Raw genomic sequence first — 17,362 nt, 5'->3', positions numbered from 1 at the left:
TCTATTCACACCAGCTTCCAAAATATATACTTGATGGGTTTTTTTGCTGGAATAATTGATGTAACTTCCATCATGCTAAGCAGTTTCTGCTACTATAACATGTATGGAGGTGGACATTCAAGAAGCCCATCATTAAGTGCAATTTTTTAAAGCCAAACGATGCATTCAGCTGAGATACCACCATTCTTGCTGTTATTTGAGGCAGAAGAAGAAACTGGCAAATTCTTGTAAATTTAACCTCAGTCCTTGTTCTATGAGATGCCTTCTCCCAGCACTTGGTTTTAAAAAAGCATCAACCAGCAAAAGGGTTATTGAATTCTGGTCCTGGAGACCTGGGGGATGAGAGATTGGGGACAGGGTTGATTTTTTTTTATTGCTATTTTCAGGAAGAGGTTCGGACTTTTGTACTTTCTCACTGTACATGCATTATACAGTTTAAATTGGAACCCCCGAATTATTCTTTTGCCGCTTTCAGATAATAACTTCAAGTTGAATCCATGTTCTGAAGCATCCAACCATTGTTGTTTTTTTCAGATGGACAAAGTGGCATTTCATTATTGTGATGCAAACTCTGTCATTTTCCTAAATGGCTATAACTCCACAGACAGGTGCAAAAGGGGTGGAGCTTGTGTGAGGGCAGCAAGTTGTCCCCTCTCCTATAAACACAGCTGTCACTTCCTTTGAACCTTAAGATTTCTCTTTTAATCAGATCAGAATTGATCACATCGGCTTGATGAGCATCTGTAGCAGATTAAAAAAAAATTGTATCCCAAGGAAAGTTTCAACTAGATCTATCAATCAAACCTATCTTGTAGGGAGAGATCATCAAAACCTTGGCAGCAACTAATCAAGAGCAGAAAGTTTTTCCTCTCGGGTGAGCTTCTAAAAGAACAAGGGCCAACTTCATTTTACCTTTATTATATACTGTCTCACCCAAGGAACAAAGCAGCTCTTTTCTAGCTGGCCCAAAGCCAGATAAACAAAGCTTCAATTACCACAGACCTCTGCTAGAGATCTAGGAAATATGTAACAGTCTTGGGACTCAGAAAAGTTAGATGCAAAATTAGAACTTGGCTTTTGTTTTATGGAAAATAATCTGAGGTACCGCTTTGTCTTATTTTGTTATCCTTTGTTATTTTGTTATAAATCTACAGATGCAAGTCTATTTTCTCCTATTTCCTGTTCTCTTGATTTTCTTTCCTTTTCAGTTGCTTAGCCTGGCTATAATTACTAAAATCCTATATTATTGAAATCAGCTCTCCTTTAGCAAGAAGTTGAACTTTTATACATGGGGAACTTCTGCAGCTTAGCTTCTAGAGAGGGAGGAAAACAAAAACAGAGGCTTTACCAATTTACTCCTTCTGAATAAGGGAAGGATTTTCTCTTTGATAAACTAGATGATGAAAGTGTTCTGAATAGGGTCTCCCCAGGAGTGCAGGGTGTTTGTGGATGGAAGATTTAGAGCATGGGTGTCAAACTTGAGGTGTCACGTTGCTGTCATGTGACATTTCATGACATTTTTCCCTTCGCTGAGCTGGAGAGGGTGTGGCCTGCATGTGATGCATCTGGCCTGCAGGCTGCCCATTTGACATCCTTGATCTAGAGGGTTACCAGATTCATGTGCATGCTTGCAAAAACACACCCAGTTAGCATATCCTTCAGGTGCTTTTAAGAGTTTGGAAGGGACACTCAGTGTTGTGGTCCGCTGGCAGCCTGTGAAGCTGGCAGCAGAGTCGGACAGTGAGGAGGTTGGGGAGGAACATGGGCCAGTCCTGGAGTCTGGGGAAGGCTTGGACGAGGGCTCTGCATTGGAGGCAGAGAGGCCATCTGGGAATTATGTGCTGCCTCCGGAGCCTCCAGAGTCGGACATCAGCGAGGCAGAGGAACAGGGGGAGCCTGTACCCAGTGTGTGCATATGCAGAGCTGCCAGAAGGCAAGAACAGTTAAAACAAAAGGGACGACTCAGGAGTAGGGCATGGAGATGATTGGCCTCTCCCATAAGACATAAAGGAGGAGCAAAGGCACGTGAGCCTTTGCAGGAAGCAAGTTTGTTCGTTCTGGTCGGTTTAAATTCTGAAGCCCCATTTTGACTCTGTGCTCCATGTGGCCTTGCAAAGTTAATTGCCAATTAGGTCTTTGACAGCGTGTCAAGGGAGATAAAGGTGGGTGCTATCAGCTTTATCCCAAAAGACTATGGCAGACTTCTGTCAGACTCTTTACCAACTATTTGTGACTCATTACGGGTTGTGAATGAACATAATTCACAGCCACTGAAATAAAAAGAGGGTTTTGGGGATTAATTGTGTGCTCTTTACTGTCTCAGGAAGCCTAGGTCTGAACACTCAGTGAAAAATATACTTCAAATCACTTGGGTCAGAGACTCATCCCAGTATGACTCATTCAGGTGTGGCCCAAGGGAATTTAATTCTAGAGACAAAACACAATTGCACCATTGGCTATATAATAAATTGGCTCTGACCAGCACTGTGAAGGGAGAGATATGGAAGCAAGCCCTCAGTCCCCTTCCATTGCTACAGAATTAATCCACCGAGTCAATACTTGGCACAAGCAATGATATATCACAATATCATCTGCCCTGGAAATAACTGTTCCATTTGAATGTTGGTTGTGGGTGTAGCAACAAAAAAAATGGAAAAGGCGGCACATGCATATGCATGTAGAAACAGCTAGGAAGAGCAAACAAAGGATCCATGAGAGTGAGAATATTTTACTGATTCCAAAAGAGATCTTTTGTGCAAATGCCAATCCTTCCAAATCACTTCCTTTGAAGAAATTGCAGTGTTTATTAGTCATAGTCTTTTAGAAAGAGATAAGGAGGCATATGATTAGAAAGTATTTCTTAATTGTCTTCATGGATTGGAATTCCAGGTTCCTTGTGGTATGATTTCATCAACATACATTTAAATTACATTATTTACAGATAAACTCAGATTTGGAGGCTATTGAGGATTGGTTGTGGAGGATAGGCTAAGCTTCATCCATGAGAAAACTGCATGGGTGTGGGTTCTTAGAACCATGGATTTTTTTTTTAAAATTTTATAAATTTTTATTGTAAACAAACATACACATATAGACATAAACGTTAAAACAAACTAGACATAAACTAACTATACAGTGAAATCAAGTCACATAACTTGAACTTTGAAAGTAGAGCTACTTTGGTAATTATATATCAATATATCTATATATATTATCTTTCATCTTATATCAATGTTTATATAACGATATTTCCTTTTATTTCCTTATTTTGTATCATTGGGTGGTAATCTCTTATTTCGTGTCTTTTTTGTCTAGCCATTTGTACCATTCTTGCCAAATTAAGTAAAAGTCTGTATCTTCTTTTCCTTGTATTTCTTTGGTCAATTTGTCCATTTCTGCACATTCCATAATTTTTTGTATTATTTTTTCCTCTGGTGGCGTGTTTTCCAATTTCCACATTTGTGCGAAGACGATTCTAGCTGCAGTTAGGATGTGTATTATCAGGTATTGCGTCTCTTTTTTATAGTCCTTTGTCAGTATGCCTAATAGGTAAGTTTCCGGTCTGAGGGGTATTTTTTGGGCGGTAATTTCTTCCAGCTGACTTTGAATTGTTTTCCAAAATTTTTTGACTTTGGGGCATGACCACCACATGTGGTAGTAGGTCCCCTTCTGTATTTTACACTTCCAACAGTTCTGATTAGTATTGGGAAACATCCTTGCCAACCGTGCAGGGGGGAGATGCCACCTATAAAACATCTTGTACGTATTTTCTTTGTAGGGCACGGACATTGTCAGCTTAGTATTTACTTTCCATATTTTTTCCCAATTCTCTAAGTTAATATTATATCCAAAATTTTTGGCCCAAATAATCATATTTTCTTTCACCACTTCTTCTTCCAATTTGTATTTTAATAGATAATTATATATTTTAGTTATTAATTTGTCATCTGATTGCATTATAATTTTATCTAGAACCATGGATTTTTCATCTTTGATCTTGAATGGGAATGTATTTCCTCCTTCAAAATTGGCATACAGTTTGAGGGTATTCTTGGAAACATAGCTTCTGCTCAAAGGACAGGTAAAAGCTCTGTCTAGGAAGGCCTTCATTCTAATCCATAGGACATAGGAAGCATGTCTTTTCTGGAACAGCATACACCTTGTGGAACACTTTCCCCCATGAGATATCCTTCCTGGATATGTATAAAAAGCCTTGAAAACTTGACTCTCCATTTGGTTGAGAAAGCTCTAATGCTTGGGAAGATGGAAGGAAAGAGGAAAAGCAGTAGCAAGATGGATAGACTCAGTAGAAGTGTAATGAATACACTGTTGGAATACCTGAAAGACCAGGTTAGGAAAAAAAATCTGTGATCTTTAACAGTCAGCAATAATTTGATGGCACTTAATCAATAAAAAAATGTTAACATCATAAACATGGAGAGTCAGATGCTAGAATCTCACTGTCAGCAATGTGTATTGGTTGATCATGCATCACTTATACATCCATCACATATGTTTCTTAGGAATAATTTTAAGTAGATGGCTGACCTGCTGAATTTTTGCTTGCACAACTGCTTTATTAGATTAAATTTTGTTAATTCATTATGCCTTGTACAAATGCTTTAGGCATGATTTAATCAGGGCTCTCTCTGTTGAGTGACTGAGGATGCTTCACCTCTTCAGTGTCATCTAGAGGCATTTCTCTTCATTCAAAAGTTAAACTTGAAGCATTAGGAAGACTCTGACTGCAGGGACTCTGACTTGCAATTCCATAAAAACATACAGACATGAAGAACGTCCACATTAAAGTTTGATAAGGCAGATCAAATAAATAATTATTTTCTCACTGTTTGAAGCAGTGAGAAAATTCTCTTGTTTTGAAAGAATGATTATTTCATGATGGTTTTTTTTTTTAAAAAAAAACGCTAGTACCATGTTTCCCCGAAAATAAGACCCTGTCTTATAGTTTTTTGAACCCTGAAATAAGCGCTTGGCCTTATTGCCATGCGCTCAAAAGCCCGATTGGTTTTATTATCAGGGGATGTCTTATTTTGGGGGAAACAGGGTAGTTTATCAGTGAAAAACAATGTTTCAAGTCAATGTTAGTTGAGATTTTTTATTTTCTCTGTAAACTACTACTTAACTGAACTTCAGTGGTCAAAGAAGCTTACTGAAAGACAGACTGTCCCAAAAAAGGCTGAATAGTGGTGTTGACTTGCATTGCCTAATCTGTGCATGATTCTAGGCAGAAATAATGTCATGCATGTAGTAAAGTAAGAATGTTACCTATTTTGCATGCACCAGCCTTCTCCACTTATGAACCACCAAGGGCTATAGACAGCTCTGGATTAACCATTAAGCAAAATAAGCACAAAGGACATCACATAATTTTTCCCTCCATCAAATCCTTAACTCTTTCACTGCCACATTCAGCATTAGTTTTCAAGCACTTGTTCTGTTTTAATATCTTGTCACGTAAGCAATGGAAGAGCCATCATTTTGGGGCTGTGTTTAGGGAATCAATTGGCTTTAATCCAGCCTGACTATAGATATAGAAATAGTTTGCAGAGAAATTCTGTACTTGTATCTCTTACCCTTGTCTAAAAGACTTATTTTTTTGCATATCTCCATGTAACAAGTCTCCTATTCTTGGAGTTTTCCTTTCTTCTATCCTCTCAGTTTATCCTCTCTTTTGTGTCTGATCTGTGCAATTCAGTGCCTGAATTCTATAGAGAGAGAGAGAGAGAGAGGATTGCTCTGCAGGTCTTTAGCTGTGAGTGGATTTAAGTAACTCAGTTCTTTCTATCACTATGTTAATTCCTAAGTCAAGTTTATCTTCTTTTATGCAAGCAGCTCAACAGTACTTTTCTGTAGAAGTTATTCTTTTAACTTTAATATTTCTTTAAACTTATTCCTTTCTATTATGCAAGGCAATCCAGCATGTTTTAGACCAAAGATTCAACCCCACAATCTATTTTGTGCAATATCACCACCTATTTCACTTGTTTGAATGAGTAGAACAGACTTTTCCCAATTTGAAACCTTTTAGGTCCATTAGAGTACATCTTCAGTAGTCCTCAGAGAGTACATTGTGACTATGGGGTGGCAGGAGTAATATTTCCATTCATCTAATGTCACTTCTCTATTAACTAGAACAATATAGTCAGACTGAAGAATTCTTGGTTAAAACAATAATTTGCTTACTTCAGAAACTGAACTTGAAACAATTGCCCTTTCTGTTTGGCTCTTTTGCATTATATGCTTTCCAGTGTTTATTCTGTTTTTTTAAGTGTGCACAACACACCACACTATATAAATTGCATACAGATAACAGGTTGTGGTACAATATTTTATATGAATACAGCTTTTTGTTCTCTTTTAAATACAATGTGAACACCCCTTTGCATTGGAAGAATGGTGTAAAATTATAGTTCCAGACAGAATTCATACTTTAAAAAAAAAACAAAAAACACTTTCCTTTGGTGAAAGAAAGCTCTTTTCTCTTGGTATATTATGTTACCTAGTATTATCCAGTCTTGGTTACATCAGAGTTTTAGGTCAATCTCATATTAAAAATTGTAAGAAGACATAAGCTCTGCACATATTTCTACTTGTATGGATGTGATACAAAGAATGTTTGTGTGCAAGAGAATGTAAACAGAGAACTGTATGTTCAAGAGTATTTTATTTATTCAATTTCTATAGCCGCTCAACACAACCAGGTGGCTTTGGGTAGCTTACAATTCTTAGATTATAAAGCAATTTTAAAAATTAAAATAATAAAAACATCCACAAAATAAGTACAAACAGACCATGATGATTAATCAACCAATAATAAAGTTAACTAATGAGGCTCTTAATACATTTTGTGGCCAAGTTTTTAAATCTTTTATAAAAGATAAGCAGGGTTGGGGCCATTCTAATTTCCAAGGTGAGAATATTCCATAAAACAGGGGCTACCACACTATTTCTGTATTATATCTGCATCTTCCTCAATTTCAAAAAAAAAAAAAAAGTATAGAATGATTCTCCTTATTTTATTCACAGAAAAGATAATAACAACATGTTTTTGTTTTTTGGAAAGAAAAATTGAATCTGGCATGCAAACTCAGCCTCTGCAGTTATGGTTCACCATGTGTCATGAAAACAAGATCCAAGCTTGTACATACAGTACATGCTTGCTGTATGGTTTCTGCAAATCAATCAACCGTGTTAACTCTATGCTCATGTAGAACAGGCCTAGTATTTTATGGCCCCTGGGCAATATCTGCCCATTTGTTTGTCCCTTTCTGGCTTGTATGAGGTCAGTTGGGAATTAGAAATCAGATGCAGGGGCGACATTATAATATAAATTTAATTATATTTAAATAGTACTTTAAATTATTGTATTTTATCCCGATTTTATTTTAGATCGTATTTTATTCTAATTGTATTTTAATTGCGAGTTATTCCAATCTTACTTAATTTGTTTTACCAAACCTTTGTAATGATTTGTCTTTGTAATTCTGCACTTGATATGGCCCAAAGGGCTAATCAATAAATAAAATTGAATTGAATTGAATTGAATTAGAAATCAAATGTCAATAAGTGTACACCATGAATGCAACACAACTGAAATGCTTTTATTTTGAAGGTTACTGCTATTTTAAAAAAATGATGTATCTGCATGTGTGCATGCTTATACACCTTCCTAGCAATTTCTTGGAGAACAAGTATCTCCAAGAGATGCTGAATTAACTGTTAGACCACAAAAGTCTTCGCTCACATTTAAAAAAAGAAAGAAAGAAAGAAAGATTGATGCAAAATTTACAGTTTTTAACAAGACATGGATTTTTAAGTATTTACTGAAGTCAAAGGTCAAGCTGTTTGGTCAGTTGGTGGAGTACAGATCACTGTGTTTAAGGATTACAATTTGAATTGCCACTATGAGACTAAATACACAGAGAAATACAAGAACTTGACTGATGCGGAGCGGGCATCTGATGCTTTGGTAGCTAAGCTGCAAAGCCAGCAAGACATTTTTCTAAGCTTCACACATCCTGGGATAGAGCAGCCAAGACCAGTTATGTGATATCCCACAAATCACACACACACACACACACACACACACACACACACACAGTAGACAATTTTCTGATGGCAAGTTTATCAAAGAGTGTTTGGTGAACTCTGCAGCACTATCTACTGTGAGAAAAAAAAGAAGCATTTGAGAATATGTCCCTCTCCAAATGACCCGTAGCAAGAAAGATTGAGGACACAGCAGGAAATCTGGAGCTTCAGCTGCAAAACAAAGCAGACAATTTTGACTTTTTCTCCTTGGCTTCGGAGGAGAGCTGCAATGTCCACAACACAACCCAGTTACTCATTTTTGTACAAGGGACCTTTAAGATTATGGCAACAATGCATTCAAGAAAGGGATGACAACAGGGAGTGATTTGTTCGCAAAGGTAAATGCATGCTTGGACAAGCTGGGAATGAAATGGGACAAACTGACAGGTCTTACGATGGATGGTTGTCCAAGTCTGACAGGGAAAAATGTTGGACATTTGAAGTGGAAGGAGGATAAAATGACTGAAATGAACCCTGAACAGATTGGTATTTTTACATTGTATTATACACCCCAGGAGATTTTGAATATCTATTATTGTGCATTTAAACAATAACAATCCTATAATTTATTTTCAAACAGTGTAAAAGGAAGGGAAATTTTACTGAAAAAAAAATCTCCCTCTGGCCACAGTAACCTTTGCCATTGCTCACTGGCCCTTAGGGAACTCCAACTTTTATAGAATTTGTTCTATTTAAGCAGAACAGTAGGGTACAGAAATACTCTCATCAGTATTTTATGATGAAAAGAGTTTTTGATGAGCGTATGCTTAATCCAAGGGAAGCTTTTGAAAATGTGCTATTATTTCTAGGTAGATTTCTCTGACTAGTATTTGATTTTATGAGGGTGGGGAGGAGGAACTGAGAAGATAAATCTATTAATGTGGTTTCATGTTTTTCCCCAATTGATTCACTGATGTTAGGTGCAAAATAATTAAAATAAGAAGAAAATCATTATAGTTGATTTCCACTTTCCCATCCTTCCAATCTAGGTTTTTTTATATAGTTAACATTTCATAAGAAGAGTAAACTAAAGAAGAATTAATTTCTTCTTCTTTCATTTGAAGTGTCATACAAAATATTGATATTTCTCCTTACATGGAATCATAGAGGGGAATATTTAGATCATTTTATGAAGCCTTATATCGAGCGCAGGAAACAAAATTAAATATTCACAACATGTTGTGTGGCTCTCTAGCCTCTCTCTGAACACATACAATGAGAGGGAACTGATCACCTACATGGGTGCTTGGTTCTATTGTCAAATTGCTCTTATTATGAGTCTTTAGGGTTCATCCCAGGCAAAATAAAATATATAACTTTCCATTATTTGATAACTATTTTTGCTGGTTGAGATTGAGATTGCTTCTGCCTGTGATGCAGTCACATCCTACTGTTGATCTGTGTTCAGTTTAAGCAGCTACTGTTCGCTTACATTTCACTTGGTTGTACTTTCTCTTAAAATCAAGAATTCTATTATTACATGACTATTTTCTTCCAGTCTTCCTTTTTCAAAGCCTTTGTATCTTAAAATGTCCATATTCTGAGAATCATCTCTCCAGGCCTTATTATATTTCTGTATGATTCCATAAATTATATTTGCTTCCATGTACTAAAAGTTTAAGCTCATCTTGGTTTATTTGCTATACTTTACTCTGAACATGACTGTATAGAGCACCAACATACCTACTTCTGTCTGTAGTTCAGAAGTTTATATTTGAGGTCTTTATTTCAAGTATTTTATCTTCAACCTTCAAAGGATTTGGTTTAATGGTCTCCCTATGAAGCTTGTTATACTTCAGCCAAACATTTCTTTACTAGTCCTTGTGAGATGCACTTCATTCTGTTCCAGCAATCTGTCACCCATATAAATCAGAAGATAGTCCCAAGTATCAAACATCTCCCATCAACACTATTTGCCTGCAGTATCCTCGTCCATGGACCGAATGCTTCTCAAACTTATTTCCTAGAACTGCAGTGTCATTGTGATATGATTGAAGTTGTCCTTTGGATACCTTGTCCCTAAATGGATTAGCAGAAATGATTAACTTTTGGTGGCCTTGATACATTTTGGAAATTGGTTTAATTTATCCACAAACCTTGATGCTGTCAAACTATGAATAAACTGATGGGTGTTTCTATCATTTGTTTCATCTCCATGTATCAATGAATAATCAACTATTATAAATCTTTTGGTCTTGTTGCTGCAATCCCTACAGGAACCTGCATTTCTGTCTTTCTTTTTCAATAGCTTAAAACAGTATCTGAAACATGGATATGGAATATCTTCTACGCATCTTGTTCCTGGTCATCTTCTTCACCCAGTGGAAATGCTCTACTGTTTGCTTGTCCCATGGAGTGATTCTTGTCATCTCACATGGAACACTTCCTTTATTTGATCAAATACATCTTTATACTTATTCATAAGCTGAAACATGTCAATTCATTGTGCCCGTCAAGTCACTATATTTTTCATTGCCTGCAAATATAAACCAGATTTTTTTTTCTAGGCAGGAATACAGATAAGCCTTGTAAATCATGATCGTGGTGGAATCTGTCCGTTCATACAGTACCATCAGTTGAAAAGCTTTTATCGTTCTCTTCTCAAACTTTCAAAATACACACTGCTAAAGGGAAACTGTTAGTGAGCATCTATCTTAACCTCTCCCATCAAAATTTTCCTGAAATTTGGTTGCATTCTATTCCTCCTACAGTCTCTGCTTACTCAGCATGAAGCAGTCACTCAATCACCAGAACTGATAATTGGCCTCTCTTGAGACCCATAGCTTTCTATCAACAGCTTTTCAGGAGATGAACTTTTCACCTCTTTCAGTTCAATATGTCAGAACCTGTTTCTTCTGGTCATTCTATTTTCTCCTTTTTCTCTTCCTCCTTTAAATATATGTTTCTATATTCCTTTGTTTCCTCTGAGAATTCAAGACCACAATACAATTTTATATAAAATATATCCCAGCAACAAAAAGCTTGTAAAATTATTTGGGCTCAGAGAAAATATGACCCAAAGTGACCCACTATGTTTAATGGGAAGGAACTATGCTAAGTCTATGTCAGATGCATTGTTCCAAATACATTCTAACTCCCAGCTTTTTCCTAGTATGTACCTAACATGCCCATGGAACAGATCTTTTGGGTTCTCTCATTATAGCATTTATGACAGTAAGTGTTAAAGAACTATTTACAGATGAAACTCTTCAAGGTTCTTCATGGAGAGATATATCAAGCAACTAAAATATTGTACAGGTAGCCCTTGACTTACAACAGTTCATTTAGTGACTGTTCTAGTTACAATGGCACTGAAAAAAGTGACTCATGACCATTTTTCACATTTATGACTATTGTCCCATCCATGTGGTCACATGATTTAGATTCGGATGCTTGACAAGTGGTTCATAATTATGATGGTTGCAGTGTCCCAGGGCGATGTGATCATCTTTTGCAACCTGCTGACAAACAAAGTCAATTGGGGAAGCCAGACTTACTTAACAACCATGTTACTAATTTAATAACTGCAGTGATTCACTTAACAAACATGGCAAGAAAAGTCATAAAATGGGGCAAAACTACTCAACACGTTTCTCACTTAGCAACATAAGTTCTGGGCTCAGTTGTGGTTGTAAGTCAAAGACCATTTGTATATTCTTTAAGATAATGGCCAGTTGTTGTTAGTTGTAAAGTTGTGTCCGACCCATTGCGACCCCATGGACAATGTTCCACCAGGCCTTTCTGTCCTCTATCATCCTCTGGAGTCCATTTAAGCTCATACCTACTGCTTCAGTGACTCCATCCAGCCACCTCATTCTCTGTCATCCCATTCTTCTTTTGCCCTCAATCTTTCCCAGCATTAGGCTCTTCTCCAGTGAGTCCTTCCTTCTCATTAGGTGGCCAAAATATTTGAGTTTCATCTTCAGGATCTGGCCTTCTAAAAAGTACTCAGGGTTGATCTCCTCTAGGACTGACCTCCTAGAGTCCAAGGAACTCACAGGAGTCTTCTCCAGCACCATAGTTCAAAGGCCTCAATTCTTTGGTGCTCAGCCTTTCTTATGGTCCAACTTTCACAGCCATACATTGCAACTGGGAAAACCATAGCCTTGACTATGCACACTTTTGTTGGCAGGGTGATGTTTCTGAATTTTAGTATGCTTAACGGCCAGTAGTGTTTCTCTTTTACTAGTATAACGTGTTATCTAAAATCGTTGCATTAGGTTGAACAAAATGTTTTGAGAAGCTCCATCCATTTTACTTAACAGTTTTTTTTCTTAGTAAAACCAATGAACCAGTCCTCAATGTGGTATCACACAGTTTACTGAAAGAGGTCATAAGTCCCACTGGCAAAAAAATGTCTTTCCAATTTCAGACGATATAATTGCTGAAATATTTAAGTAAAGAAAAAGATACTTTAGGAAAGGGAAGAGTTCTAAAAGTGATGTGTTTAATGTTTAAAGAAAGCTTGGACAGGAAGCAAAAAGAGATAGAATGCTCTAAATACAACAATGTGCTTTAAATACAATGGAAAACATTAAATATTAATCAGAACATTGATTTGTCTTCTGGAGTGCCTTTTTCCAACTTGACCCAAGCAAGTCACATGGAACAATTTGTTATCTTTATGAAAGTCTTTTAAAGTGTACCATTCACACTGGGCAAACACTCAAAAAAAGGAAAAGGCGTATTGACATAAGCAAAAACAGCTATATTCCCCCAGAAGGCTCAGCATGGCTCCTTTGAAGACTTTCTCCAGCTGTCTGAACATATTTGCATGAACGCCCATCTGCTTTGGTGATAGTCCTAGCAGAAGTGCTGTCTGGCCATTCACACACATGCACAGGGGAAGATTTCAAATCAATCGCACATAGTTTCCAGTGGCTGTGGCTGCTTTAGCAATTTGAGAAATGGGACTTCACACATGCCAAGTGCTTTCTAATGTTGTGTTTTTTGGGGTTTTTTTTTGCACAGCCCTAATTGTTTCCAATTTTTTTTTTTAATAATGTGAGACATCAAAATAACCTTGTGAGTCAACAGAAGAACAGAAGTAATCTTTTCCAGTTATTTTAGCTATATAATTGAAAAATATAGAAGAGAACCAGTTTGATCTACTGGTTATGGCAACCCAGGATGCTGTGCATTCTAATCCCACTGGAAACATGAATGCCAACTGGGTGACTTGGACCAGAGATTCTCTCTCAGCCCATGGTTTCAGGCTAAGACAACAAGCTGGTCAGTCAATTCCTACTGTAACCAGTTGATCAACTCTTGATTGATCCAAAAACAATGGACCCTTCACTTATGGAAAAATGCTATGAAGGGAAAAAGAAAACAGTAAACCAGACACTATATAAAAGCTTCAAAAAAATCTGTGTTCCAATATGAGTTATAATTTTTGTTCGTTACTTATTGGTGCTTGGTGTGTAATATTTTAAAATGGTGCTTCAATGGATTTTTTTTAAAGTTAATCTAGCTATTTGTATGTCATGGCAATGTTTTTTCTTGATTTAGCAAAAGGCCATACTTTATACCCTGGTCAAATTAATGAAATCCCCTCCTTATTTGGATTGTTTGAATCTGCTACTCCAGTATCACTTTATTGATTACACCAGAGAAAATTAATCTTGAATGCCTTCCCAGGGGTTGCACTGGGCTGCTAAAAGCATTTAAACACCAAGAAAATACACCTGAATCTGCAAAATCCATTGCTTTTACGTTATTTTCTTAAGCAGCTGGGAGCTTTCATTATCTGAGTGTGTTAAACTATAACCCTCGAGGCAGAGTTGAGCAAACTCCTGCCATCTTATCTTGGAGCAAAATATTGATTCCTCGGTACTAAGGATCTAAAAAGTTGCAGCTGAGACCCTATTTGCACAAATTGTATAGTAAGAATTCCACTTAAGTACTGCTTACAGTGCATTCAGATTCAGACCTTCTTCACTTTTGTCAATGTTGTTTTATTTTTTATTTTATTTTATTTTATTTTACTTCGAATTTATATACCGCCCTTCTTCCTGGGAACTCAGGGCGGTGTACAGCCAGATAAAAACACATAATATAAACATTAAGAACAAATTAAAAGGAAATATCTCAATTTGGCCAAAAAATTTAAGAAACATACAAATTTAAAATCATTTAAAAGGCATTGTTAGGCCAGCCCGGCTTGTTGGAAAAGGAAAGTTTTAAGGGAACAGCGGAAGGCACGGAGGTCTTGGATTCTCCTTATCTCTGGGGGCAGTTGATTCCAGAGGGTAGGTGCCCCCACAGAGAAGGCCCTCCCCCTGGGGGTCACCAGCCTGCATTGCTTGGCTGATGGCACCCCGAGGAGGCCCTCTCTGTGGGAGCGCATGGGTCGATGGGAGGTCATCGGTGGCAGAAGGCGGTCTCGGAGATAACTAGGTCCTATGCCATGGAGCGCTTTAAAGGTGGTAACCAATACCTTGAAGTGCACCCGGAAGACCATTGGGAGCCAGTGCAGCTCGCGCAGGAGTGGTGTTATGCGGGAGCGCCATGCAGCTCCCGTAATTACCCGCGCGGCCGCATTCTGGACCAGTTGGAGTCTCTGGTGCTCCTCAAGGGGAGCCCCATGTAGAGAGCATTGCAGTAGTCCAGGCGAGAGGTGACGAGGGCATGAGTGACTGTGCACACGGAATCCCGATCAAGAAAGGGGCGCGACTGGTGAATCAGGCGAACCTGACAAAAGGTCCCCCTGGCAACAGCCATCAGATGTTCCTCCAAAGACAATGGGGGCCCAAGACTCACCCCCAATAGTCAGCGATGGAGTCAGCTGACTATATCGGGATGCCGGGAACCACAGCCACTCAGTCTTGGAAGGGTTGAGCTTGAGCTTGTTCCTCCCCATCCAGTTCCGTACAGCCTCCAGGCACTGGGCCATCACTTCAAGGGCATCGCTGGGGTGGCCTGGGGTGGAGATGTACAGCTGAGTGTCATCAGCGTACTGGTGGTATCTCACCCCAAAGCCACGGATTCACAGCGGCTTCACATAAATGTTGAACAGAAGGGCGAGAGGACCAACCCTTGCGGCACTCCACAGATGAGAGGCCTCGAGGTCGACCTCTGCCCCCCTGCCAACATGAACTGCGACCGGTCTGAGAGAAAGGAGGAGAACCACTGTAACACAGTGCCCCCCATCCCCAACTCTTCCAACCGGTGCAGCATGATACCATGGTCGATGGTATCAAAAGCCGCTGAGAGATCTAATAGGACCAGAACAGAGGAGCAACCCCTGTCCCGAGCCCTGCAGAGATCATCAACCAACGCGACCAATGCCATTTCCATGCTGTGCCCAGGCCTGAAACCCGACTGGAACGGGTCTAGATAGGACGTTTCCTCCAGGAATTGTGGGAACTGTCATGCGACCACACTCTCAACAAACTTCGCCACAAAGCGAAGGTTGGAGACAGGACGATAGTTAGCCAATACTGCTGGATCCAGGGAGGGCTTCTTGAAGAGAGGCCTCACCACTGCCTCTTTCAAGGTAGCGGGGAAGTGACCCTCACTCAACGAAGTGTTGATAATTCCCTGGAGCCAGCCTCGTGAGACCTCCCGGGAAGCCAGTACTAACCAGGAGGGACCCGGATCCAGTAAACATGTGGTCGCATTAAGTCTCCCCAAAATCCTGTCCACGTCATCCGGAGTCACAGAGTCAAACTCTTCCCAGATAACATTCTCAAGACTACTCCTCATCACCCTGCCCGGATCTACCCAGTCAGAGTCCAAATCCTGCTGGATCTGAGCAATTTTGTCATACAGATACCGTCCAAAATCCTCAGCCCTGCCCTCCAGAGGGTCCTCCTGCACTCCCAGTTGAAGCAGGGAGCGGGTCACTCGGAACAGGGCCGCCGGACGATTTTCTGATGACACAATAAGAGCAGAAAAGTAATTGGACTTTGCCGCTTTTATCGCCACTAGGTAGGTCTTAATATGCGACCTTACCAGTGTTCGGTCAGATTCGGTGCGACTGGCCCTCCAACCACTCTCCAGGCGTCTTTTCCGGCGCTTCATCTCTCTCAGCTCCTCAGTAAACCAAGGAGCCGTGAGGGATCAGGACCAGGTCAGAGGCCGCAAAGGCACGACTCGATCTAAGGCTCCGCTAGCGGCCCAATCCCAGGCCGCCACCAGGTCCCCGATTGAGCCCTGAGCTAGAACCTCAGGAAATGGCCCAAGCTCCATCTGGAATCTATCAGAATCCATCAGGTGCCTGGGGCGGACCCATCTTGTAGGCTCCGCCTCCCTGCGGTGGAGTGTAGTGGTTCAAAGGAATGAGGCGAAGGAATGAGTGGTCAGACCATGACAAGGGTTCCATGTCTGTATCCCCTATAACAAGGCCACTCAACCACTGGCCAGAGACGAAAATCAAGTCCAGAGTGTGACCCCCCCCTGTGAGTGGGGCCATGAACTAACTGGTCAGGTCCATGGCCATCATGGAAGCCATGAACTCCCGTGCCATCTCAGACGTCTCACCAACGGATGGCAGGTTGAAATCACCCATGACCATAAGCCTGGGTGTATCAACTGCCACCGTGGCTATCACGTCGAGTAGCTCGGGCAGGGCCATTGCCACGCAGCAGGGAGCCAGGTACGTGAGCAACAGGCCCATCTGAACCCCATGACCCCATCTCACAAAGAGGGTTTCACATCCGGCAATCTGTGGCACAGTGGTTTCCCTCGAACCAAGATCTTCTTTAATAATAACCGCCACCCCCCCGCCCCTCCCCTGCACCCTCGGCTGATGAAATGCTCTGGAGCCCGGTGGGCACATCTCAACCAGGGGGACCCATCCCTCCGGGCCCAACCAGGTCTCAGTAATAGCTGCCAGGTCCACTCCCCCCTCCTGTATAAGATCATAAATGAGGGGGGCCTTATTAACCACGGACCTGGCATTGCATAACATCAGCCGGAGGCCCAGGTCCTCAGTATCTAAGCCACCTAGTATCTGAGTGGAGGCTTGGGGACCGGGGCACGCAATTGCTCTCAAACAGCGAGTGCGCACCCCCTGCACATGATATGGTCCCCTACTCCCACCATATCTGCCCCTCCCATTCACTGTGCTGATGGAAAATTCTTCTTCCAGATGGTCCTCCAGCCCCTCCACAATCCCTCGACTTGCACCCTCCAGGCCGTCCCTCTGTGCCGGGCTCGGCTCTGACCTTAGTGGGTTTTTCCCCCCAAACCCCTTGGTCTTCCTCCCGGTTCCCCTTAAAAAATCATTATTCCCATCCCTCCTCCCGGG

This window comes from Pantherophis guttatus, chromosome 3 (assembly GCF_059756535.1).
Source record: "Pantherophis guttatus breed Tessera chromosome 3, ASM5975653v1, whole genome shotgun sequence".
In the NCBI taxonomy this organism is placed as follows: Eukaryota; Metazoa; Chordata; class Lepidosauria; order Squamata; family Colubridae; genus Pantherophis; species Pantherophis guttatus.
Note: the sequence above shows the minus strand (reverse complement) of the source record.